Here is a 26,865-nt window from a genome sequence, read left to right on the forward strand (position 1 = left end):
TGGTCACTGAAGGGGTTAAATCATTAAGATGATAAGTCTTTCAGAAGGGCCTCTAAAAGCTTCATCGCAGAAAGATATTGTTTAAAGTGGTTATTAAATAACTGCCTAATGTCTGTAACAATGTCTTATTATAGTTGAGAGACAGGATTTTGGTCTGAAATGTGTCTTTTAAGAGCCATTTATGGCAAAGAGGTACATACAGTGCATTTTAGGGCAAAACGGTCCTCCCCCAAAAACATTCTCCAGATTAACCACTATTTTCCCACCAAAGATGCAGGTTTACTGGTTATTTTATAGAGTAAATAACCCCTGGTTCCTATCACCACCATTAAAAAGAATGTCAGTAAGTTTCTCTTCCAATGACCAATTTCACATCAGGGAATGATTTTATTTACACCTCAGCAAGTGAATCATGCAGAAATTCTGTGGTGCACATCAGTGGAAATTTTTACAGCTTTTTCCAAATTATTTGAAAGTACTGTCATCATATTAGTTTCATCTAACTAAAAATAGTGAAACTAAAACTTTGAATGGAAATTCCACACTTTTGAATGATGATGCAGTCCTCTGTTATCTTGGTTGTGGAGTGCTGCTACCCTGCATATGGTCTTCTCTACTCTAACACACCTGATCCAACTAACCAGCTAATTACCAGGCCCTTTGTGAGCTGAAGATGGTGGTGGAGCAGGTAAAAGCACTACAGTGTGCAGAACAGTAATGCTCCAGAACCAGGACTGTGAATCTCTGGTAAAGTATAAACTGTAGTGATGGCAGGTGCCCAAGTAAGAGTCATCATCAGTGCCCCTCACACCCCCTCTGCCTAATATGAAAGAGGGCCTGGCCCACTGCTTTCACTGCAATTGCTGCAACTTCGGCTTTGATTAGCACCTCCATGAAAATGTATGCCCTGCTCTCAAAGAAAACCGGGGGTGTTGCTACCTGTCAGGAAACTCACAAACAAGGCTACTTAAAACGCAGCATGCCGCATATATTAAACCCTAATTCACCCAGCCATTTCACAGTGAGGAGGGGTGACTAAATCTCCCATGAAACCCCCCCTCCCCCCAACTACACCCTGCAGATCTAATCCGCATGTCCCAGGACGCCAGCATGCTAGCAAGGGAGGTACGCAGTCAATCGGCCCTGAAAAAAATCCACTCTCCCAAGCTCACAACAAAGGCATCCCACCAGATGTTGTGAATACCTTAAAAGCCCTCTCTGTCTGTTCTTTCCTCGTCAAAGAACACAAACATTATATGAATTAATCAGTGTGCAGATAAATAAATAAATAATGTATATAAGGAGCTAATTAAACGTGCTTATTCCTGTTATCATACGCTGCCCTCGTCCACCCCCACCACACCCACCCCTTCAACCTCCCCCCACTCCACACCCCCAGCCGGCCCTTCGCTTGAAGCCATGAATCATTAAGTGGCTGCTAAATTGGTCTCTGGGGCCGGCATGGTGGCACAGGGGCGGTCAGCGGCTTGTCTCTCCACTGACGGCAGGTGTGGCAGCCGGCGGCTCACGATCCTTAGCGCCATGGAGCTGGACGAGGGGAGACGAGGGGGGTAGGAGGGTGGGCTTCACGCTGGGAGGTGAGCAGCCGTAGGAGCAGCGGCAGCCGAGCGGCTGACAGCACTGCCCGTCACAGCCTAGGCCGGGCTTTGATTAATGAGGGCATTTGAAAGACAATTAGCAGGAGCAGATTTGCCTTCAACCGCCTTATCAATCAGAGCGCTTTAATTCAAAGTGGAGTGGGCCTCTGTCACCAAAACCGGTGTATCAGCAGCTAGCTTCCAACAGTCAAACAGCATTGGGAGAAGGGTGAAGGCCAGGGGTCTATAATAAGTAAACAATGTAAATTTCTGTGGACTTTCAGCGGAGCAACTACGACAAAAGTTCCACTTCAGGTTTTTATGCATAGTCTATGGAGCTGAAGCACGTTTTATTGATGAGAGCAATGAAAATACTGTCTTGTTAAACTTGCCAGTATTTCATAGCAGGCATAAAAAATGTAGTGCAGAGTCACCAAATCTGCACATAAATGTAATAAAACACCACGGCAGCCTGCCTAATTATTAAGTAATGATCTCAAATTATGACCATAAATCATTCAGCTGGGTATTATTCATGGGAACATGTACAGCAGTCACGTCAAGTTGTAGATTTGCAGTCCAGGAAGGTTGAGGTTTTTTTTTAGGCCTTGTGTTTGTATTAAAGTGGCCCCCTTTCCAAAGCTGGCAGATCCGAAGGTTGATATTCTAGAGATATTTCCCCAAGTTTCTGACAACACTTTGAACACTGTACAAATATACATATCAAGAGTTTACCTCCATTTCTCTGACACATCCTCTCCTCTCTGCTAGCTGCGCGCACAATTACACTTGTCAATCATTCAAAGCCAAATTATCTGAACCACTAGAGGAATTATGCACCAAAAGCGCTTAAGATGGAGGAGGGGGCGGGGAGACATGTATTTTTATAAAGCTAAAACAAGTGAGTAAAGAACTGCCTGTATTGATCTGACTCCTTGTAGATAAAACGAGTGCGATGGGTGAGAAGAAACAAACACACGAGGTAGACGGCACCTCTGAGAGGAAAATCAATAACGCTACCTCACTTGGTGGTCTTCTCTGGTCAAGCTATTTTCTCTGGGCTGCAGGGCTTGGGTGGGAATAGCTTGAGGGACAATATGCGTTGATTTTATTTTTTTTTTTAGTTAAAACATATTTCCAGCTGCAAATCTGTAATGTAAGAACAAGTCATATGTATTTAGCCTGAGGGGTCAAACTGAGATATGCAAAAGTTTGAAAACCCCAGTCAAAAGAAAAGTTTTTGAAAATAAGTTAATGTCTTCTACAAAGAACAAACTATGGAAATGCACATTTTAGTGCACAATTTCTATTTCTTTGCTGAGATTAACATACTAGGGAGAAATACATTTTTATATTTTATGTTTTACTTTTTCCCTAATATGTTAAATTATGAGGGTGGGGGAGTCGCAGACAAACGCAGATAGGAAATAAGCGCGCCTTTAATGGTGACAAAAGGTTGACAAAAGGGCAAACAGGATCGAAGTCACAGTCCAGGCTATAGCCAAAAAAGGTACAAATCCAAACGGCCGAGGCAAAGGTATCCAAAATAGGGGTAAGGCAAACAACGAAATTTTAAAAAACAATACGGAAGTCAAAGCACAATAAAGCAAATGACACAATAACCAACACTCAGTAAGGTTCGGCGGAACAATACTTCACATTGATGTTGGTGAAAGTCTGGGCTTAAATAGCCCAAGCTAAGAGTCCCCTGATACTAACGCAGGTGAGAGTCCTTAATAATCAGGAGACTGAGATCTCCTCCAGGAGTGGGGTGGGGAGTAGGAAGTCAGGTGAGACTCCGAGGGATTCTGGGATGTGGGGTCCTTGTCTTGCGTGGCTGGCGTGGAGCGTGTGACAGATCCCGGGTACCCTGATCTGATATAATATTTTCAGGTATTCCAAAAAATCTTAAGACCAAGTACTTCCGCTGTTTGAAAGGCTGAGGGTAGGTGAGCAAAAGGTATAAAACGAACCCCTCTAGAAAATCTATCTATGATAGTCAGTATGGTTGTATATCCCTGTGATTCCGGTAGGTCTGTAACAAAGTCTACTGCTATGTGACTCCAGGGTTGCTCTGGGAAGTGGTGGTACTAGTTTTCCAGCTGGCAGAAGCTTAGGTGTTTTGCACTGGGCACAGGTGGAACATGACGCAATAAATGAATGTCTCTATTCATTGTCTCCCACCAATACCGAGGGGTAAGCAGGTTCTGTCTGCGGGTTTCCCCTGGATGGCCTGAGGTCAGGGATGAATGGGCCCATATAATGAGGGGTGTTCTGAAAGATGGAGGAACATACAGTTTATCAGGAGGACGTTGAGTCGGAATGTGGGTGTGAGAGATGGCCTCTTCAACTTCGGTGTCGATATTCCATCTGATTGACGAAATCTTAACCTCGGGAGGGAGGATTCATTCTGGCTTGGTTTCATCGGTCGAGTGCGTTTCTGGCTGATACTTTCTGGAAAGGGCATCCGCTTTAGTGTTGCGGACCGAGAAAAGAACAGAGACCACCTAGCTAGCCTGGCGTTAAGTCTCTTGGCGGTGCAGAGGTACTCCAAGTTCTTATGTTCCATTAGCACGCAAGTTTGACGGCAGGTAATTCACGATTCCCAATCCCATAATTTCTTTCCGCTCCTGTGAGCTTATGAGAATAAAATGCAACTGGATGTAGTTTAGCAGGGACTCGCTTTCTCTGCGACAGCACTGCCCAATACAAAAGGTTAGTGGGGGTCCAGATGTATGAGAATGGGGGCTGAAATAAGGGCGGTTTTAAGTTTTAGAAATGCATTTTCGGCTTGTTCGTTCCAATTAAGCTTCTTTGGGTTTTTCTTTAAAAGTGACGTCAGAGGTGATGCTATTGAGCTAAAATTTCTAATAAACCGGCGATAGAAATGGGCAAATCCTAGAAAACGCTGCAATTCCTTCACTGAATTAGGACTTACCCAATTGCGTATCGCATCCACCTTTCTGTCATTCATAACAATTCCCTGCTTACTGATTATATAATCTAAAAATGAGACTGACTGTAAATGAAATTCACATTTTTCACCTTTTAGGAATAGATTGTTCTCCAGAAGTCTCTTTAACATTGTTCTTACATGCTTGACATGAGTCTCCCATGAGGGAGAATAAACAAGGATATCATCTAAATAAGCAATTACGAATCTCTCCAACATGTCCTGGAGCATGTCGTTGATAAATGCTTGAAAGACAGAGGGGGTGATAGAAAGCCCGAAAGGCATCACTAAATATTCGTAGTGCCCCCTAGTGGTTAGAAATGCAGTTTTCCACTCATCACCTGCTTTTATCCATATTAAATTGTAAGCACTATGAAAGTCCAATTTAGTGAAATACTGAGCCCCCTGGAGCTGTTATAAAGCTACAGGGACAAGAGGAAGAGGGTATGGGTACGCCTTGGAAATCTGATTTAGGGCCCTATAATCAATGCATGGCCGGAGTCCCCCATCTTTTTTCTTAATAAAAAAGAAACTGGAAGTGATAGGGGAAGTAGAGGGTCTAATAAAACCCTGTTCGAGAGCTTCCTTAATGTACATGTCTAAGGCTTGCTGTTCTTCCTGAGTCAATGGGTAAATTCATGCTTTGGGGAGAATAGGATCTTTGACTAGATCAATTGTGCAATAATAAGGTCTATGTGGTGGTAATTTGGTGGCATTTGTCTTGTTAAAAACTTCCTGCAAATCAGTGTATTCTGGGGGTATCTGGAATGGTGAGTCAGAATTGGGGCTCTCGATAGTGGTTGAACTGATGTGAATCGAAGGTGGAGTAATGCAATGCTTTAAACAATAAGGGGACCAAAGTGTGATGGTGTGCTCTGTCCAAGATATTGTGGGCTTGTGCTTTTCTAGTCATGGTAGTCCTAAGATTAAATCAAAATCTGACTGTTCTAGCACCAGAAAATAAAGGTGTTAAACATGTAATGCGCTAGCATGAGTCTCTATTGGAACGGTGGCCTTGGCAATGGGCTTTGTTCCTACTTGGTCTCCATCCAAAGCAGTCACTGATAAGGGGGTTTGTAGATCCTGAACGGGTACCCCTAGTCTGTCCACGATGCGGGCATAAATAAAAGTTCCTTCCATTCCAGAATCGATCAGGGCTGAAACGACAAGAATGTTTAGATGAAAGACAATCTGAACTGCAAGCAATACAGATCTGGTTACCAACCCCTATGTGGGAACATTCACCACATTAGCATGTGGAGAGAATTCCACGTGCTGTCCTGGGGTTGGCTTCTTGTCCTTTTATGGTAGCAAGCGACAGTCCCGAAGTCAATGTTCGGTATCACCACAATATAAACAGAGTTGCTGGGTGGCTTGGCGAGGCCTTTCTGCCTGTGAAAATCTGGAGGAGTCATATACCATCGGTTCTGGGGCCTCGGTTTCCTCCGTAGAACTGGGGGCTAAAATCATGGTACTTCGTGGCCATTGTAGGCTTCTCTTATTCCTTCTGGAATTCAGGAGATGATTGAGCTTGATGGCTAACGTGATAAGCTGATCTAGTGTCAGGTCATCATCCTTACTGGCCAGTTCATTTAGAATATCAGCATTGAGTCCCCGTCGAAACATCACAAGCAGTGCTGGCTCATTCCAGCCACTGCTGGAAGCTAGCGTGCGAAATTCAAGCGCCTAGTCCACCACTGAGCGATTACCTTGTTTTAATTATGAAAGTATCACCCCACTAATCTTCCCTTCGTAGGGGTGATCAAAAACAGTTTTAAACTCTTTCACAAATTGAGAGTAAGATAATTGACGTAAGGAAGGCCAGCTCGCAGTGGCCCATTCTAGGGCTTTATCTGCTAAGCGAGATATCACAAAAGAAATCTTTGCCTGATCTGACCCAATAGGTGAGTTCTCAAAAAAAAACTGAACACTGCAATAAAAACCCATGACATTTATCTAGGTTTCCCTCAAATTTATCGGGTTTACTAGCCGGAAAAAACGTAGAGTGTTCAGCCAATGCAGAAGCCTCCGTCTGTTCTGTCAGGCTCACAGACCAAAACTGTTGTGTCATCTCTTTTACGCTGTTAACGAGTTGCACCAGCTGCGCCTGCTGATCAGTTTGTTGATGTGTCAAAGATTCCAGGGAGTGGGTAACACTTTCCAAAACTTGCTGGTGTCTGCCCAAGAGTTGTCCTTGTTCAGTGATAGCCTTCTTAAAGGCTTCCTGATCCGCCGTCTGCATATTTGGCGAAATATTCTGTGAGGGTGGGGGAGTCGCAGACAAACGCAGATAGGAAATAAGAGCGTCTTTAATGGTAGGGCAAAGTACAGCAATTGACAAAAGGGCAAAACAGAATCGAAGTCACAGTCCAGGCTATAGTCAAAAAGATACAAATCCAAATGACCGAGGCAAAGGTATCCAAAATGGGAGTAAGGCAAACAACGAAAGTCAAAAAACCAATACGGAAGTCAAAGCACAATAAAGCAAACGACACAATAACCAACGCTCAGTAAGGTTTGGCGGAACAATACTTCGCATTGATGTTAGCGAAAGTTTGGGCTTAAATAGCCCAAGCTAAGAGTCCCCTGATACTAACACAAGTGAGAGTCCTTAATAATCAGGAGACTGAGATCTCCTCCAGGAGTGGGGTGTGGAGTAGGAAGTCAGGTGAGACTCTGAGGGATTCTGGGATGTGGAGTCTTTGTCTTGTGTGGCTGGCATGGAGCGCGTGAAATAAATGAATCAATGCTTAGCATAGCAGCTAACTTAGCAGTTAACTTCACTTACTTTCATGCACATCAACTAGGACTGTCAAACTATACAAATATTTGATAGTAATTAATGGCAGTCGATTGTGATTCATTACGTTTCTCTAATTTGCTCAAGTTTAAACCTAAAGGATTTTTCTTTGGAAAAGCATTTTCTCATAGATAAAATGAGCTTCAGAATGTATTTTTTTACATTCAGTAATTACATTACATTACATTAACAGCATTTGGCTGACACTCTTATCCAGAGCGACTTACAATTTGATCATTTTACACAAATGGCCTAACTGCATGTCTTTTGGACTGTGGGAGGAAACCGGAGAACCCGGAGGAAACCCACGCAGACACGGGGAGAACATGCAAACTCCACACAGAGAGGACCCCGGTCGCCCGGCCAGGGAATCGAACCCAGGCCCTCCTTGCTGTGAGGCGTAGTTCAATAACATTGTTATTAACATGCAAGCACAGGGTTCACATGAATTCAGTTTTCCATTTTCATGACCAACGTCCAGTGATATCAAGAGTAACCACATGTTCCAACCCACACTGTATATGGATTTTTCTACCAAAATAGTTCATAGTCACACATTTCAAATGTCATGATTGACCCCGCCCAGTCCTCTATGTGCTTTTGTTTTGTTTCTTCCCAGTCCTGCCCCATTATTTCTAGACCCTGCCCCTGATTGGAACCACCTATTTTCCACCTGTGTCTTGTTAGCCATCGTTATCCCTGTTGCATATAAGCCCTGTGTTTTCCCCTGTGTGCTTGCTGGTCTTTGTATTGTTTGAATTGTACGATCCTGTAGTGTATGTACTGTTCAGTCTGTTTGATATTTATTTCTTCCGGCCTCTGTTGTTTGATATGTAGTTCTGTGCTTCTGTTTACTATGTCTGAAGCCAGATCTCTCTGTGTTGGCTCCTTGACCCTGGACTGTTCTGACACCGAACCTGGATAAATAAATCTCGCTTATCTCTGCATATGCGTCCGCCTCCTCATCGCTCACAAACGTTACATCAAACTTTTCACTTAAAATTTTTGCACTTTTACGTTACCTGTATTCAATTTATTAAAATAAATTATTCAATATTCCATCTTATCAAAACAATTATAACACAACTGAAACTTTAGCAGATGTTTTGTAGTAATGACTGGTTTAGTAGTCGCTATTTTAGCTCATTTTGAGCAGAACTCAAAAATAAAGCAAACACAGCTCTGAAAGGTTGTACAAACATAAAATAACAATATTAGTACAAAACTCAAAAAGTTTACCTAATATTAGAAACTACTTTATCATATATGCAATCAATGGTTCCAACATCTTCCCAACTGTATAATGCAGCTTGTGGACTCTCAAAGGGAGCTGTAGCTTTCCACCTCGCTGTTGCTTTTGTTACTTTGCTGCTCATTGATTTATCCATAGGTCTCTGAGCTCCTGTGTCCATTGTAGATGAATGTGTTGAAGGTATCACTTTAAAAGTTATTTTCAAGTGTATTTGAACAAACTTTACAGTGTGAACAGGCTTAAACTAAGAAATTGTGTTAAGAACACTTAAAAGAGTGATGTTTATTATTAACTTAACATGTTAATAACTTGTTAGCTTTACCAGCCATGATTATTAGCTGGCCACAAAACTCTAATTGTTTAATTAATAATTTATGGTCAGCAATGTGATGTTCTTGCATGGGTTTAGTAGCCATTGTGTGTGGTGATGTTAGCTGCTGGCCTGAGATACATAGGAAGTAGCAGCTTAGGTCGCAATGTAGCATAAGTTAGCTGCTGTGGAGTCTGTCTTTCAGTGACGTCCATATCAATCGCATAGCCCAAGGTGTAGAAGGTGTCTGTAATGGAAGGGAGGGGGGCCAGAAGTACCAATCTACATTTCTGGGGGGTCACTGCCCAAAAAGAGCTAAGAATTGCAGCTCTAACACATGAAGTTCAGCTGGAGGCCTTTGGAATTAGCTGACAAGGGTAATCAGAAGTTTTAAATGAGGTAGAACGCTAATCTCTGTGGTGCTACGGCCTTCCAAGACTTTGGAACTCCTGACTAGCTTCTAAGAACTGCTGAGGCACGTTTTAAAAGGGCACAGACAAAAGATCATCTTGATTTAAACCGAATCTTTTCTTGTCTGAATGAAAAATGTGGCTGAACATTATTAAATGTGCCATTTACAGTATGAAAACACTTTAGCCCATTATAGCACAAGGCTCCAGGAAACCAAACATGAAGCTGGATTTGAACTGCTCTGAACAAGTTCGGCCTTGACCTTCGGTGGGAAGTCGGAAAGGATCATCGTTTGCCAGCTAGCTAGCATTAAAAGTCAGACTCGCCTGCATAGGGACATAACATCATTAGAGCAGGGGTCAGACCAGGAGAAGAGAGAGTGGCTTCTACAGAAGAGTGCAGTCAGGAAAGAGCAAGAGTGAGGAAGAGCCTGACAATGAGAGGAGAGATCAGCTACTAGCATGTCCTTGTTTGTGCTAAAGCCTGACATAAAGGCTTCAGGCTAGGCTAGTTCTCTCCCCCATTGCCAGCTCTCTCTTTCACTGCCCTGTTAGTCTGGAACATGCTGGCTGCTCACTATTTTCCATTAGGCATTTATTTCACGGGGAATTTCTGTGCTCCATGCTGTAATTGGTATGTAGCCACCTCCTAATGGGGAGGCGGGGTGCTCTGGAAATGGGGATGGTGATCTTTTTTTAACGCAGGTGAAGGATGCATAAATTGCCCTTTAAGCAGCACATTATTGGATTGTAATTCTCTATTATTTGCTGCAAACATTGTGTGAAACACTTGATTTTGCCCGAGGTAAAGATTGTAACTAATTACATTAGTTGGCTATCCAGGCTTGACTTTCCCAGTTTTCCCATTTGAGTGCATATCGACATTACTCAAAGGCAATAACTACCAAGCTCCTTTCCTTTGCTATAACTTTGCTGGCTTGGCTACGGAAAACAGCTCAGTATTAGTCACATTATGGTTCATGAGCTAGCCTTAATTTGTGGTTTCCCTGTATTACTTCCATGTTAAATGTATTTAAAAGATCATGTTATTTGCCCCCAGTGCTGCATATAGCAGTAGTGCTCCACAGTATAGTGCTTTGGTACCGGTTTCCCAAACTTTTGTTATTAACGGCTTATGAACGGCGAACATGGCTCGCTCAGGAACTCATGCTTTGTTTTGCCATGTTTTCTGTCTGCAGGAGATACGGCCATGTATGTGTATTTAGTTTCATAACAGACGTTTATTCTTGGAGAGGAAGGTAAAAAGTTCAGTCTCGGTGTTCTTTCATAACTTTTTCTGGAGTCCAGTTACTGCAAATCCATTATGTATTTGGAATTACACACACACACAGGGTATTGAATGACATATCGCAATAAGACTTTTTCTCCAGTGAAGGCCAAACCATGGGTCCGTAATGATATTCATTTTCAAACAGAAGAACATTCTAATGGGCAATTAAGACAATCAAGCCTGCCAAGCTACACGTGAAGAACGGAGACCTGCTGCCAGCCATTGTGTGTGTGCGTGTGTGTGTGTGTGTGTGTGTGTGTGTGTGTGTGCGTGCACCCCCCCAACACACCCAATCACACACACTTTCTCCTGGCTGGGGTTTTTGTCTTACACATGTGTGCACAAGAGGTAGCAGCAGAGAGAGGGTCTGCTCCAAAAGCACAATATAATTGAACTTTCCACATTATTTCTTGCTAATATGTGCTGCCACTTGGTCTCATTAGTGGAATGATGTGTTCTCCAGTTCGGGAATGAACTCTTTGCCCGAGTAATTAAAGCGCCTAAAGTTTCCAGTCCTTTGTTTAAAGAATTCGTCCTTGTGCTCTCCATGCCCCATCAGCTGCCTAATTAGCAGGGCCTTTGTGTGATTAAAAATTCTCACAGAGATTCCATTGGATATTTTCCTCTGTTAATGAGTGTTTGTGGACAGCTGGGAATGGGGCGCTGGCTCCCTCCTCGCCAGACCTCCTGTGCGCCGGGCTAGACCTCTGTCAGGGCCCGCGAGTGAAAGCTGTCATTTCTGTAATGGGGATGGAAATTGGTCAAAAAACCCGGTGCTGGGTCCCTCCCATAGGACTGGAGATGCCTTGAAATATAAATGAGGATGAATATTCATATTTGCTATCTCTGTTTCTCTCCCACTCCCTCACTCTCTTTATCTATCCCCCCCTTAACCCTGATTCAATAAAAAGTGCTGAGTATTAATATACATGTCTGTCAGTTTAACTAGCCCCTCAGAACTTGGCGCCGCCGTCGGCCCATTAATGTGGCCCCTGGCTTCATTTGCTATTATCCTCAGGTCCTTTCTCTCCCCAAAGTTGGGGTCACCCTCTCCGCTGAGAATTGCTCACTGGAAGCCTTCCCTTTTGTACCACTTTCTCCCCACTTAGCCGAGAGAGTAAGAGGGGCCGTGAGAGAAGCAGAGAGACATTTAATGAAGCCCACTCGGAAGGAAGGAAAAAGCAGGGGTCAAACTCAAATGAAAGGGGGAAAGACAAGAAATGGGTGTGCAAGAACTGGAATTTGGAGAGGAAAAGAAGAGGAGGGGAGAGGGGTCTTGAAAAAAGGCTGTCTTGTCCTGCACTGCTGGACAGCTCCCACAGCAGCTGTTGTGTAGGCCTACTGTATCAAATCAAATCAAATCAAATTTATTTGTATAGCGCTTTTTATAACGGATGTTGTCACAAAGCAGCTTTACAGAATTTCAGAAAAGACAAAGTTTCAACAGGACTGTAAGAATGTACAGAAACCCCACTGTACCTATGACTTCGTCCGATCGCATGTTAGTCAATGAGTTCTCTGCATTTTCACACTCCTGAATCTTTTTTTATATATAAATAACTGATACTATAAGAATGAGCTTTTACACTTTTTCCGCAGCAGGCACACCAGTTTCTGTACAAATGATTTTGTCTGATATTCAGTAAATATTCTGCTTTTTACATTCTGAATCCATTTAATTCAACTGTATAATGTTTCAAAAGCTCCATAAAAAGCTACTTGCTACCCTGCAGCTGCAGCAGCTTCTCTACTCATGATTTTGATGGTTTGTGCTGGTCTGGTGCTGGTTTAGCACAGTGTGTGCTGGTTTTGGTGGTGATCAGCCTAATAACCTCTATTGCTACTGACCAGCATCCAAAACATAACATATGCTGGTTTTGCTGGGGACCAGCTGTGCAAGTGATTTTTTTCATCAGCGATTTTCAGAAAAATACTTTTTACACTTGGGAATTCATTTCTTTGCCTAGTAATAGAAGGCATGAGCTTTTAGAGTGGTATAATGTTTCTGGAGCTCCATAAATGCAAATGCTAAAAGCTACTTGCTCTCGCTGTAGCTGTTGTGTGGACCTGCTGTATCCACTACTTCACCCTGCTAGAAAAAAAACATCATGTGTTATGTTGTTATCATGTTCATGCTGGGTGACCGGCTAAACCAGAACCAGACCAGTGCTAGACCAGCACAAATCAACAGCTTAGACAGACATGGAATTCATACTGGTCTATGCTGGTTTTGTCAGCAGAGTAAGCAAGTAACTAAAAGATACTTGCTTCCACAGCAGCTGTTATTTGAATATTACACCCATTTGCCTGGTATTTAGTAAATACTCTGGATCTGATGTGCCAGTTTTAAGTTAAACACATTCTGCTTGTGTGTTATGTACAAAACTAACACACAATTTATAGGTCATATACATTGAAAAACACATAATGGCTTCTCTTCCTCTTGCATATACCTTTTGTGCAAAAAGTGGACAGAGATATTAATGTGTCTGATTACATTTTCTGCTCATAGTGTCTGAATGAGCACCTAAGGCCCCGTCCCATTTCACCCTTCGCCCCTACCACTGAGCTCTTACCCCTCTGTTTTGGGCAATCAGGTCTACATGTAGGTGTCCTGATTCTTGTTGAGATAGGGGGGGGGGGGGTGAAGTGTTGGGGCTACATGACCCTGCAAACAGGTTTTTCAGAGACTCCAAACAGATTTATGAGAAAAAAACAGAAAAACCGATGAGACGGCTGAGCAAGCGATTAAAGAAAACAAATGTGAGAATTTACTCTGTTAAAAAATTATGATTTTTTCTTCATAACAAGCATAAAAAAATCACTAACAGCATGCAAATGTCTTGGTAGCTAGCTAGCTAACTTTCCCATTCCACCTTAAATAGTCCAGCAGTTCTGACACCTGAAGTGCCAGAATGTAACTGCTGCACCATTTAAGGTGGAACAGCAAAAAATGGAAACAAGAATCTGGAGAATATCTGACTTCAGCTTCATATCTCTGAAGAATTAGGGGTGGGTGATAATAAATAATTGCCCTCCTCTTTGAAGGCGGATGATCACTAAATGTAGCTAAAGCCCAGCTGTGAGGAGCTGAACTTTACCCTCCTCTGCTGTCACTGCAGATGAGCAAGGTCGCCTACAGAGCAGCGCTAGTAGTGAAGTGATGCTCTTTTTATTTGAGGGTCCCATTTCAGAGGAAGATCTAAACCACTACCCTGTAGCTCAGTTCCAAGGGGTTAGGGTGACACTCGAAAAAAAGGGGGCAGGGGTAAAGAGAAGAAATGGGACTGAGTCAAAAAGTTGTAAATGTGTTTCAAGAATTTATAAAGAGAATAACACTATTTCAGCTATCAGGATCAGGTCCATATGGGTGAAAAGATGCAGTGCATGTTTAATCTGTGTTATTGTTTCACACATAAAATAACACACGTGTTGAGTTATTTGGTGCAAAAGAACTCATTTATTAACACCATTATGTCATTATCTGTCTTTATCTGGTTGACGGCTCCATTACTTCACTGCACCTTTTAAACCTGTAGTTTGTAGGTGGTCCAACATGCAGTTTGTGGTCCTCTACCTTTCTCCACTTCTGAATCCATTTTAAAGTGCTGTGTTTACTAAGATAGTATACAGAACATATACAGAAACAAATAAGCAAGAAGCTTATGCTGAAGCGTAACAGCTGCTGTGCGGAGCTGCCCTCCACATATTCACTAATTACCCAGCCTTTTAACACCTCAGAATTCTTCCCCTTCACAATTGATTAAGAGCAGATGTCTTCAGGGTGGTAAAGTGTGTCAGAAGCCCCAAATAAGCAAACAGCTATCGCTAAAAGATAAAACATCTTTGGCAGTAAGTGTAGAAGACATTCTTCTCAGTGGGGTATGTGAGCTCACAGCTAGAAGGCCAAAGGCAGTGCGAGGCAAATCGATGCACTTGGCATGAGTTTGGAGAAACTGTTGAACCCAGCGATTCGGCAGAACTTTAATTACAGAGCTGAAGCAATGGATAGATTTCTGGAAACATCATTATAAACAGCGAGCTTGTATAATGAGCAGCCCATCTGATTATCCTGCTATTTAAAGAATCACATCTCCAGAGAACATGGTGGCTAATGATAGAACATCACACTGAACAATTTACACCTGAAAGGACACGTTTTGCCTTGAAAAAAGGAAAAAACTATTGAAACTTAATTGAACAAAGTGATGGGAAATGATCTGTCGCTCCGATCCAATATGATTTTCAAAAGGCGCTGTGATGTGCCTTGTGATAAGTGCCCTGTGGTGAAGGTTGAGGAGATTAGGCTTGATTATCAAATAATGAATCAGACATCAATGTAGTTCTAATTGCCTGCTCCGACGATTGCGTCTGTTGATGTGGCTGCGGTGCGTACTTTGTTTCATCATGATCCACTTCTTTACTCTCTCCCTTTCTCAGCTGGCCTTCTAATTTGCTCCTTTTTTCTTATAGGAGTAGATTGTAGCTCCAGCTCCAGCACCTTAACTATGCGGTCACCCTGTAGCTCGATATGGAAGTACCCTGCCGCAAAACTTTTCTGCCATGGTTCAAAGTTTTCTTCTTAGGTAGCAACTGAAAATCCCTTCTCTTTTTTTCAAGACAATTAGTTTGTTTGTGTTTTAATTAAAATCAAATGTTGGAAGTCTTTTTTTTCTTCCCTGGTCTTGGCAGCTGGATGGTTCTGCAAGGCAACTTGGGGATATTTAATAAGCTGCAGTGTTAAATGTTGTTTCATTAGGTGTGAAAAGGCCCGATAACTCAATAGCCAGCAGCCAAACCTCCTCCTGGCGCAGGGTGCCTGCTTTCTTAATCTGTTTTTCATTCCATCTGGCGAGTGATTCCAGCAGTGGCCGAGCTCCACTAACGGAAAAGACATTCATCACCGTCGGCCCCCTGCAAACCCAGACGAAGAGACGTTGGCAGTGAAGACTGACTCATGTGGGTCTTGAGCGTTCTGTGGGTTCTCTATCTGGATGTGTGGATATGTTAAGGCTAATTTATGAAAACATCCATTAAAAGGTTCTTTATGGAACCAGAGGTAGTTCTTCTATGGCATCACTTCAAAAAACCTTTAGGCACCTTTTTAAAGAGTGTATGAAGTGCTGTGCTTTATGCAGAGGCTATTTGGTTGAGGTAGACACCTATGCAAATGTCTGCACATGAGGCCTGCAGATGTTCATAAATTTGCAGATGCTGATAGATAATTGAGGCCTTACTGCTGTTCTTTGACTTAACTAATGGAACAAAAAGCTGTTAGACAAAAAAAGAACACATGAAACAAATTTTAAGGACAACCCAATAATCAAGTCAGTTCTGAACAGAGTACTGACTTTTTACCAGAGTAACATACCTAGAATTAAGTAGTTTCTAGTGTAGTTGTTAGTGTCAATGAGTGCAACGTATCTTAACAGTTAAATCTTAAAAATATAGTTTTTAAATTAAGTGCATTAGCTGGCTATGTTACATTAGTCACCTTGACTAAGTAGTGTTGCAGTAAAGAAGAGTGGGTTTTGTTGTGCATCAGAATAGTTCTTCTGTACAGCTGTAAGTAAAGTATGTTTCATAGTTTTCATCCCACACTCCTCATCTCCTCATCATTGTCTCTTTCAACAACAGTCTCTGTAGATCAGTGATAGCAGGACTCACATCCAAGGCCAATACAACCAAAGAGATTACTTGCTGAGTTTTATGTCTTGTTGGAGTTTTGACTGGCTGAGCTGTAGGTAAATGTCCTCTAAAGCCAGACATACGCTGTGTGATTTTATTGTTATTTGGTCACAGCTCACACTGTACGTTTGAATAGGTGTGGACAAAGACATTTGCATGCTCACACTATACGAAAACACACTACGATGTGGCTGTTCACAATGCCCATGAAGTGCAACCACTACAGACAGTTCTGTCTATGGACAATTACCACTAAAGCTATAACATTCATATCAACATGCATTTCTCTGAACATCTGAGTAGTGAGCAAACACGCAGTGTGTAGCAAACTGTGCTACAGCAGCTTTGCGAACTTGTGGCACACTGAGCACTGAAGCTAAAACTAGGCAGTGATGTACATGGGTAAGATGAGATCGTCTCTCTACAGCCTATTTTACAAAAACAATTTTAAAAAATCAACATATTAACGTTATTACCTCACAACTCTTTTCAGTCAGTTGGTACTTCAAATGTTGACTTTTTTGCCCATGTTTTGTTGTAAAACTATGCTGTAACTGTGTTTGTTTGTGCTTACAAACAGGATCAAATCACATAAATTGCAAGTCCTGGTGGGAACATGCCAAAGCGCAGTCTTTAAAGCGGCACATGACTACCACAGTGTCAACAGATCTTCATTCACTGCCAGTGTGAGTCATTTGTTCAATGATATACACCAGGACAAGTCACATGGCTATCAGTTAACTTTGTATGTTGGTATTGCCACATTTCTTACAAGTAAATGATACCATGATATGGTACCAGGGTCAGTATTGATGCATCCCTAGCCATGGCCCAGGTAGTGTCATGCCTACTAAAATGGCTAGCTATGACACTCCCCCACCCCCACCCCACCCCCCCACATCAAAAACCATGAGGACACCTCCGATCTAAGGACCTGCATGTTTTGCGTGAGGCCGGTGTGGTAAGCTTTTGTTGTTTATTCTACGACATCATGCAGGAGAAGAGGTGCGCCGTAGCAATGGAAGAGAGAAACCCCTTGAAGTGAAAAGCCAGTGAGAAAACCTTAGGTTCCTTTCTTCTCCCTGACAGACGTAACAGTCCAAGTATCTCCTACTCCATTTTCTTTCTTTACTTCATCCTGCATAGATTATTGCTGGGCCTAATTTGCTCAGCGCGAGTCACAGAACAGTGGAAAGAGGAGCCCTCCCCTCGTGTTACTTCGGGGATGACTTCTGAGGCTCTTAATAAGGCGACAAGTGTGCCTTCCCGTATTGAACTACATCAAAACCACTAATCCTTGCAGATTGGAGCCGCCCACTGATTTAGATTGTCATTACGTGTTTCATAAACGTTCCGGTCGGGGCTTTTTTATGCGCCCCGGATAAAAAAGAAAAAAAAAGGCGCAGGGGTCTGGGAAAAAAAGTGGTGAGTGGGTGGAATAAGGAAGGTATAAATGTTCTTTTCATTAGCATTCTTCGCTTTATGCCAAGTTAAACCCGGTATGGCTGACGACCGGAGCCTCCTCAACAGCTCTGTTCCACCTGAGATGAAAGGCCCATTTGCAGCAGCAATGATGGCCTTCTAGCCGGTGTCATTTGCCACGGCTCGTATTTCCCTGTTCTCCATCGTTTAATTGGGTTTAAGGAGCGTGAGAACACTGCAGACGCTGTGGCCATCGCACCTAATTGACCAAAGGGACAATACTCGGAACACTGATGTAAAAAACAAGGGAGCCGAGGGAGAGAGCGCCCGCTTTCTTACAACTCTGTACACTCTGGCGCGACTACACCAGGGCGAGCTCAAGGGAAAATAGCCAGTAAGGAAGTAAGAAGGTCCTTTAATGTGCAGCCCGGCTGAGTCGTTTTCTCTCTGCTCATTTTTCTCCTTTCTCTCTTCACTCAGTTCATGTGGAGTTGATAAGTTGATTACTGATAAAGTGTGATTAATTTCAATAAGCTCACTAATTAAAAATGGAATTTTATCTAAATGCTTTCGCTTTGATAGTTAGACATAATTTGCAAGACTCGAAACTAAAAAAGTTTGCACTCAGTACTTTAACGTATTTAATTTCCCTCTCTCTTTTTTTCAGAGAGAGCAGCTGGCGGTAACAGGATTTCTCCATTGTGTTCCATTCTGCACAATGTGCTTGTACCATTCAATTAGCCTCTGAGCATTTCAGAATCGCGCACACAGTCGTTAGGCCCCAGTATTTTCTTGGCTGAAATTAAATGTATAATTAAACATAATTAAAGACATAATTGTTTTTTAGCAGCAAATAATAATTTAACCAAATTGGACCCGTAAGGTGAATCGATATAAACGCAGACATTCATTTTGCCTCTTAAACGAAGTTTGTCAATTCAGACCGAGGAGAAAAAGCTTCACAGGAAAAGAAAGCATTTGGAATTGTTAAAAGGCAGGGAAAAAAGGGTCGCTGTTGAAATGGACTACTCTATTTTTCATGAACAAGGTCACTTATCAGTGACCGGAAAGTCACCAAGTTCTCTTCATCAATTTAATAAGGATTCAAAGTAGAAAAATAGTATGGTCATTTCTTTGTAATACACCCCTGGGCTTTTTATTATGACTTCATTTCCCGATGTAATATTGGAACGTCTCTATAATTGTAAAAGTGTAATAGACTCTAATAGAATTTCATTTTGAACCCTGAATGGTCTGTGCCATCTCTGCTCAATTTGAGTAGAATAATGATTTTTAATGTCCACACATGGCTTCCTGTGACCTTATTCAATCTCAGGCCTGATCAGGAAATATATCGATTCAATTATAGCCTGATGACAAGCCAACTGAGGAGGGGAGGGGAAAAAAGGTCAGCATATATTTGAAAATGTAAATCTTAACAATGTCTTTTGGGTTTGTGGGGGGAAAAGGCCATTATCAAATGCCATTTGGGTCCAGAAACATCAAGCCACCTTGCTTTTTCTTCTCTCTTTCTCTCAATGGGGATTTGTCATAGTGTGTGGGACAGAGGTTCCCATTGTCTAGCGTTGTAATATCTGAAATCATTTCACAAGAAGGGCCAGTATATTGGCTCTGCACCTTCAACCACTGCCTGTCATAGCCTGATGACGCCTTTTGCCCAGGGGTCGGCCTCATTGCGGTGTTTTTCTTCTCATAAGCGTATTCTGAGGGTGTTGCTCGGTGTCTCGTTATTGGCTAAATTTAAAAATGTAATGAAGTGCTCTGATTCCACTCAGAGCAAATTACATGCACATCACAACGGCTGCTAATTCTTAGTTTGGTCATTAAAAACTCATTAAAATTAAAGTGTTCATTTGCATACCTCTGTGTGTTGCATCTTAAATTATTAATTGAAGATAAATAAATGAATGCAATTTAGAGGAATAAATGGTGGAACACATGCACCTGCAGATCCGCGTTGATTGTGTTTTTGTTGACATTGAGGACACTGTGGAGGGCAAGCTTCTGTATCTAATGGTGCTCAAGGTTCCTTTGTTTACCCTCACTTTCTCTTTTTTGTTTTTCCAAGAGCCTTAAGTAAGTGATAACCAACACACAGCGGCATTTAAAAACTAAGAATGAGCAGGTTAGTCTTCAGCTTGCTAATGCAATCGCATCATAAACATAATTTAGAAGTTCTTTTTTTGATTTCTTTATTCAGTGCCCATGAAATGATACTTCAGATAATTCATTATTATCTAGCTACATTATTATACATAATATTATGTATTATTATAACTTATATTATTGTATAATAATATATAATATAATAAAAGCTTATATTATTGACAATGTTTTATTGTCATTACAAGTCAAAACAAAAGCAGAGGTGAAAATGTACTCTGCACACACCGCTGAGTGTACACAAAAAGAGTATTAGACAGTGTGCAGCAATGCTTAGTAAAGCAGCTAATCTAACAGCAAATTTCATGCCACTTTATTTGTATCAAGATCACTTGATTATTATTTATCTACACTACAAGACATAATCATACACCAATCAGTCATAACATTATGAGCACGTCCTTGTTTCTATGCTCATTGTCCAGCTCCACTTACTGTATAGGTGCACTTTGTAGTCCTACATTTACAGACTGTAGTCCATCTGTTTCTCTGATACTTTGTAACCCCCCTTTATCCTGTTCTTCAGTGGTCAGGACCCCCATGGACCCTCACAGAGCAGGTACTATTTGGGTGGTGGGTCATTCTCAGCACTGCAGTGTGGTGTGTTAGTGTGTGTTGTGCCGGTACGAGTGGATCAGACACAGCAGAACTAGACAAGTGTCAATAGCAGTAAAGCCATCATGAGTAGGTCTGTGCAGTATCCACTTGTTTCATACTTTCAAACAGTCTCCAATTACTCCTGCAGTATATGGCATCCCTGGGTTAACTAAAGCACCAGCACAAGCTTAGGTGATGATGATACAAATCTGAAGGAGTGAAAGCAAACAACTGGCAAGCTGGATAAAGACAATAATAATGTCCAGCACCATAGCCCAAGTTTGATTCTGACTTACTGGTGCTCCGTCTGTCAAAACAAATGTAAAGTGTTTTTTTTTTTAACATAATAGTTAAAAACTAATGTCTGTGAGAGGACACGTGAAGCAACTGGCTGAAATCAAGCCAGTTCCATGGTTTTTGGGACTGTAGAGTTTTGGCAAGGTAACAAAAGCTTAGTTAGAAGGTCACACATGCCACAAACCACAGCACAGGCTTGGTTCCGGCTAACTGATGCTAAAAATTACATTCATTTTGAGGATATCTGAGAGCGCAAAAGTCAAGTGACTAGTGTAATAAAGGCGAAATTGAATGTGTAGCTGTTGCTGAGCTACTGTCATGCTTAGTTCTCCCTCTTTCTATTAGGACCACCTATCAGTGATGTTCCACACCACCGGTCTGTAATTTTAAAATACAAATGCATGGAATGAGTTTGTTTGGCTGTTCAGATGGGAAATAGAAATTTAATACATTATCATTATTAAATATTCATAATTTTTAAATACCCTGGTTTATCCTATTACTATTATACCACCCAATTCTATCATGAGAGTTTTAGGCACATTGCAAAAATTCAGGTTTGTCAAAAGCAACTGTTTGCTGAAGAGGCAAACATGCAATAGAGAACAATGGCGTAGCTGATACTGTCAATCATAAAGAAAAATCAACTACTGAACAGGTAAAAAAAAAACACTTTCCTGAATGTACCACAGATTATACCAACCAATGCTAAGCTTCAAGAAGAGAAAGACGTTGGACTCATTGAAGCCATTGGACACAATGATCATGGCTGGAGGACCTTTCCAGAGAGGATACTTGTAAAAATGGTTCAATGTTGGACAAATGAACCACAATGTTAAATAACATTGTCATGTTTACTGCATGGTGAAAAACTGATCAATCAATCAACCTGAAATGTGCAACACACAGACATCCACAGACGCTGGGTCCATGTGGTGATGTCAATGGTTTGTTGTTTTAACTTAGAAAAGTAAGTAACCTGGTTACTTTATCACTTTTTATTTCATTGAACTTGTGATATGTTATCAGAACAACAATCTGTGTTTTACGTTCTGTTAACATGTGATTTGAAGCTCAGTGAACTCAGAATTTTAATACCACCAAGTTGCTTACTTTTTTAAGTTAACATTGTGGTTCATTTGTCAAGTTAGTATTAGGTCACCTGAAATGAGGGAGATACCAGTGTTTAAAAGGACTATCATTCCTACTTGGTTCACCTGTTTGTTTTGGATATAATCATCTTTAAATCCTGCAGAACTCAGAGTTACCATTCTGTTTAAAATCTAAAGTGCTGGAAATGGTATCAAAAATTGTCTCATTATCCAATTTATGAATTGCACTGTAGTCCTTGGCAGGCCATGGTACTCTCTTGACATGCCATGGCTGTAGCTGGTTGATAGATATTTGGATTTTGAAACTTTATTCAACTGAAAATACTCCTTGGACATTATGGAGAAAGTTTTGTGTGAGGTCTCATGCTTTTATGCCTGTCTCGATATGTTTGACACTATATTTTCTCCTTTTTCAATTGCAAGGATTGGTAATTGCAGCCCCTTTTTCAAATCACTTCATTAATTAAATGGGATTGGAAAAGGTTCTGAGCTAATGGATTGCACGGGGGCCTGATGGCTCAGCCCTGTTTACCAGAGGTCACATTTCATTTGCTGCCTATGTCAAGCGACTAGCGGCCGGACCCTCTGAGGCAGGCCAATCAATGTCTCCGTGCCCAAGCCCTCGAATGAATCCATTAAAGTTATGCGGATGCATCCTGCCTCAGAAGTGGGGGGGGCTGTCTCCTGATACCTCAGATAGAAATTAGCCATGAATTAGGAGAGAGGCTTGGCTCGGTCTGGAAGCAGGCCAAAGCGGAATTAATAGGCCATCAGTGCCTCTTGTGTGTTAAATCCCATTTGTTCGCGCGTTTTATGAAAGCTTTCTTTTTTTTTCCCTTCGCTGCACCCCGCCTGGCATGGGACCTCCTCGTTTCCCACCGCCGAAACCCTCAGCCCGTTAAACACAGCTTCAGACAGATAGAAATGGCAAGCCAGCCAGGAGGAGGACAGTGAGGGAGAGCTGGGCAAGTGGGGTCACATGTGGGACTCTACAGAGTGACCTTTATTTCCAAAGCCTGTGTCTGCTTGTTTCTGGGCCATGAGAGAGGACAGGCGAAGTCCCGTTTCCCTGTGAAGAGTCTTTGGGAAGCCCGATCCCATCAGCCGCTTCCGTCCTGTGAGCGCACCCCCCAAAACCCCCTGCCGCGCCTTCCGATCATTATTTCCCTCCCGTGTGGAGAGGTGCATGAGATAATTATCAGACATATACTTTATAGAAAAAGTAATGGCTCTTGGCATCTGTGACTCAGTGTAGCTGTCTGGCTCTTTTCCTCGTGCCCACTCATTTTGAAGCTGTGCATAATTCATCGCTATGTTGCCCTTAATAAACTCCCTTAGTCTTACTGTGAGGCTTCGCCTTCTTGTGCTGCCGCCTTCTCTCCTCGCCTAGCTCGCTGCCGAGGATAGTTTTGTCCCTTAAAGACCAATTAGCAGCCTTCATTTGGTGCAGTGTAATCATTTAAACTGATGGATCAAGCTGATCTCCCCCACACAGAGACTCTCACCAAAGGTCTATAGAGGGAGAGGAGTTGAAGCAAAAGAGATCTCTCTCTCACTCTCTCTGTTTTTCTTCTCCAGCTGAGCTTGCCTTATTGTGTATGCAGGCATGTCACTGACTCACCTTGACAAAGGCAAAGATAACCTCTAAATGAACTGTGTCCACCTAAAATCAAGCAGCCGAGCAAACTAACATGGGAAAGGGCCAACCCCCAAGCAGAACATGGAACAGAACTTCCACGTCTGTAACTCGACTCACCAGAGAGCTGTTGGAACTCAAGCATCCCCTTTTTCCCTGGTGAAATGAAAAAAGCTGATGCTGCCAAGAGTTTCAGCTTAATGCAAAAGTTTGTGCACAGGCAGCATATATAGGCTAAACGTGCTGAGATTAGACTGGAGAGGAAAAGGCTGTCCTGTGGAAAGAATTTAGCTAAACATGAGAAAAACCTGATTAACTTCTCTATCATTTACACTGTGAATGGTAACCATGATGATGATGACCATGATCTAGCATTACTTTGTCAGTCATCTCTCCAACAGGGCTGTAGAACAAATTCAGCAGTGCAAAGGAAGCAGACAATTACAAACATATTCTTTGAGCTGCCTCGGTCGTCCAAAGAGAAGGGAAATATTTTAGCCACTGTAAAGGAAGTAAAACCAGTACGTGAGCTCATGTGCAGTTCACAGTTTTATGAAGGGAGGCAGTCGACATCTTCCACATGAGGTATACTGCTCAGTGGATGACGTGGAAAAAGGTTGGCTTGTCAAAGTAACAATGAGAGAGAAATGTTTCTAACTTTAGGCAAGTATGTTCTGTGGTAATATTAGCTAAGTAAAATTATGTACGGTAGTAGTTAGAAAGCACTGAGCTGCCAGTTTATTAGCTACACTTGACTGTACCTCTCACTGGCCATTTTGTACACCTAGTAAACACTGACTTGAATATCAGGCTGCTTATCTAAACACAGAGACCTAAATGTAGTGCCAGAGTGGGTAGTCAAGAGAGTGGAGAGACTTTCTGGTGGGCTAGTGGCATCTTCAGCCTGTTACTGTAAATATATACATTCATATACGCACAAGGATCCTCAGACAAGCTATAAAGTGTCCACCTTAAATGATGTAGCAGTTACATTAAGACACATGTGGTTGGGATAGTGTAGTGGGCAACACCTCTGCCTTCTGCACTATAGACTGAAATTCAATCCCCTGCCTGGGTAAACACCCTACACTGTACCAATAAGAGTCCTTGGGCAAGACTCCTAACACCGCCTTCGCCTGCACTATTTAAGGTGGGTGAGAAGATCAGTCTCGAAGGATTAGCAAATCAAATTCGGCACCACAGTGTGAATAAGGTACCAACTGACAGAGTACATTAGTATTTTTGGTATTAATGATGTAGAAGTTTTCTTATGTAAATCATGCGAAGATGGACAGCAGCGGCAAGAACTGCAAAAACCAAGCCAGCACTGAGAAAGGAAAAAAGCTTCTTAAGGAGGACAAGGCTGTATCTGAGCAGTTGGGCAGTGAGAAGTGCTGATTTTACTTGGCTAGCACTAGTTTGCAGCCTATTGACTCTCATGATTATGTCACTTTTATGATAAAACCTTTCACCGGTTTTTCATGTTGTCACAAGCTAGCCACCATGGTCATCATATATGCTACGGTATAGCATATAAATAATGAAGTGTAAGAAAATGTAAGAAAATGATGTAAGAAATGAAAAATGATGAAAATGCGCAGAATTTGGAAACAATTTTTTGCTTTGAAAGCTATGCTAAGTGTGAGGGTGGGGTGGTTCTATGAACACACACACACACTATCTAAGCCGCTTATCCTCGCAGGTTATGGAACCCAGCGGTCACCAGGCGGAAGGCAGTAAATACCCTGGAAAGGTTGCCAGTCCATCACAGCGCAAACACACATTCGGGACATGTAACTCCTGGTCCCACTCTGGCTCTGGTACCACAGCAAATGTTTATACGGTGTTAAGTTTTACAGTTCTGTGTGTGAGAAGCCGACACTTCGAAGCCAGTATCAACCTTTGACAGCGTCAACAGTTTTCATTACACCGGAAAAACAAGAAGTTCCACTTTCCTCTGCTTCCTGCGGGGCTTGGAATTTACATCAGAGCTCAGAGCCACAATGTAGTAGCTAACGTCGGGCTGCGTCTGAGCATGCTAACGCACTTACACCTCCATCTCACGCAACAAAACAAGCAATCACAGGCTCTCCCAAAAACACTCCACTGCAATGGATTAAACTGCAAACTTGAATTTTCTTCCGTGGTCACAGAGACGTGCAAAAACACGTTGGAACACACCTCAGGTGCGCACACACAGCGAGTGACACGCACAGACACACGTAAATGAGATCTTAAATGGCTCTCGTGCTTTGCCCTCTCCCTCCACTGCCAGAGTCACGCATCATAGTCAGCAGCCAGCAAAACAAGATGAAATAAAATTCTAAGCCGTCCTGGCAGTCAAGGACACCATTCCCTCACAGTAATAGCCTGTATCGTCTGGACACTCCATGTGTAGCTTTTCCTCATTGCTCTGGGCTTTTATTCCGACAATAAGCTCTTTATCACTCCTCAACACAATTCATTTAAAACCACCGTCAAGAAGCAATCAAACCTTAAGTAAGAGGATTCAAAGTCACTGCGTTATTGTTAAGCAAAGTACCGTTGCTTAATTTCCATAAAGCATGGGGGGGGGGGTGGATAGCCATAATCAGTAACAGGCCAAAAGAAAAGGAGCTGTTCATATTATTCTATTTATTACTTTATTCCGCCGTTCCTTTTGTACACGTGTTGCGATTTTAATTGTCCCCATTGTTTGCTCGTTCTTGGCCTTAATTGTTTTTCTTTCCACCTTTTATCTCCATCTCTTTTCTCCCTCTAGATCTCTCTCTCTCTCTCTCTCTCTCTCTCTCTCTCTGTCTCCCGTTCTCTCTCCAGGATGACATTATGTTTGCCTTTCTTGTCTTTCTGCCCTGGACACCTATGATTTAGCAACTCTTGACATATCCATTACGCAGTACAGATTGGCTATTCTCTTCTCCCCGCATCTCACCACCTATAGAAATGACACGCACCTTTCTTTCTTTCTTTTTTCCCCCTCTCCCTCTCTCTAATGCCCTCTGTTCACGGGCTGGAGCTTTTAGCTAGAAGTGGATTCTAATTTTAAGAGTCTTCCCCTACCATTAACTAGAGGCTTCAAAAGCTACTAGGAAGACATCAATCTTGACAAGGTCTTTTCTGGGCTATGACCAAAAATGCCATCCCATTTCATTTCTTGTCCTCACTCTATCGTTTTATAGCTTCCTTTTAGGCCTGCATATGTTAGCCAGTTGTCCATAAAGTAACATCCAAACCTGGGTTTTATATGTGTATTTATGTTTCACACTCATGCCAAGTCACAGCATTATATTATACAGTCTCATTAAGGATGTATTC

Source organism: Pygocentrus nattereri, chromosome 15, assembly GCF_015220715.1.
Source record: "Pygocentrus nattereri isolate fPygNat1 chromosome 15, fPygNat1.pri, whole genome shotgun sequence".
Lineage (NCBI taxonomy): Eukaryota > Metazoa > Chordata > Actinopteri > Characiformes > Serrasalmidae > Pygocentrus > Pygocentrus nattereri.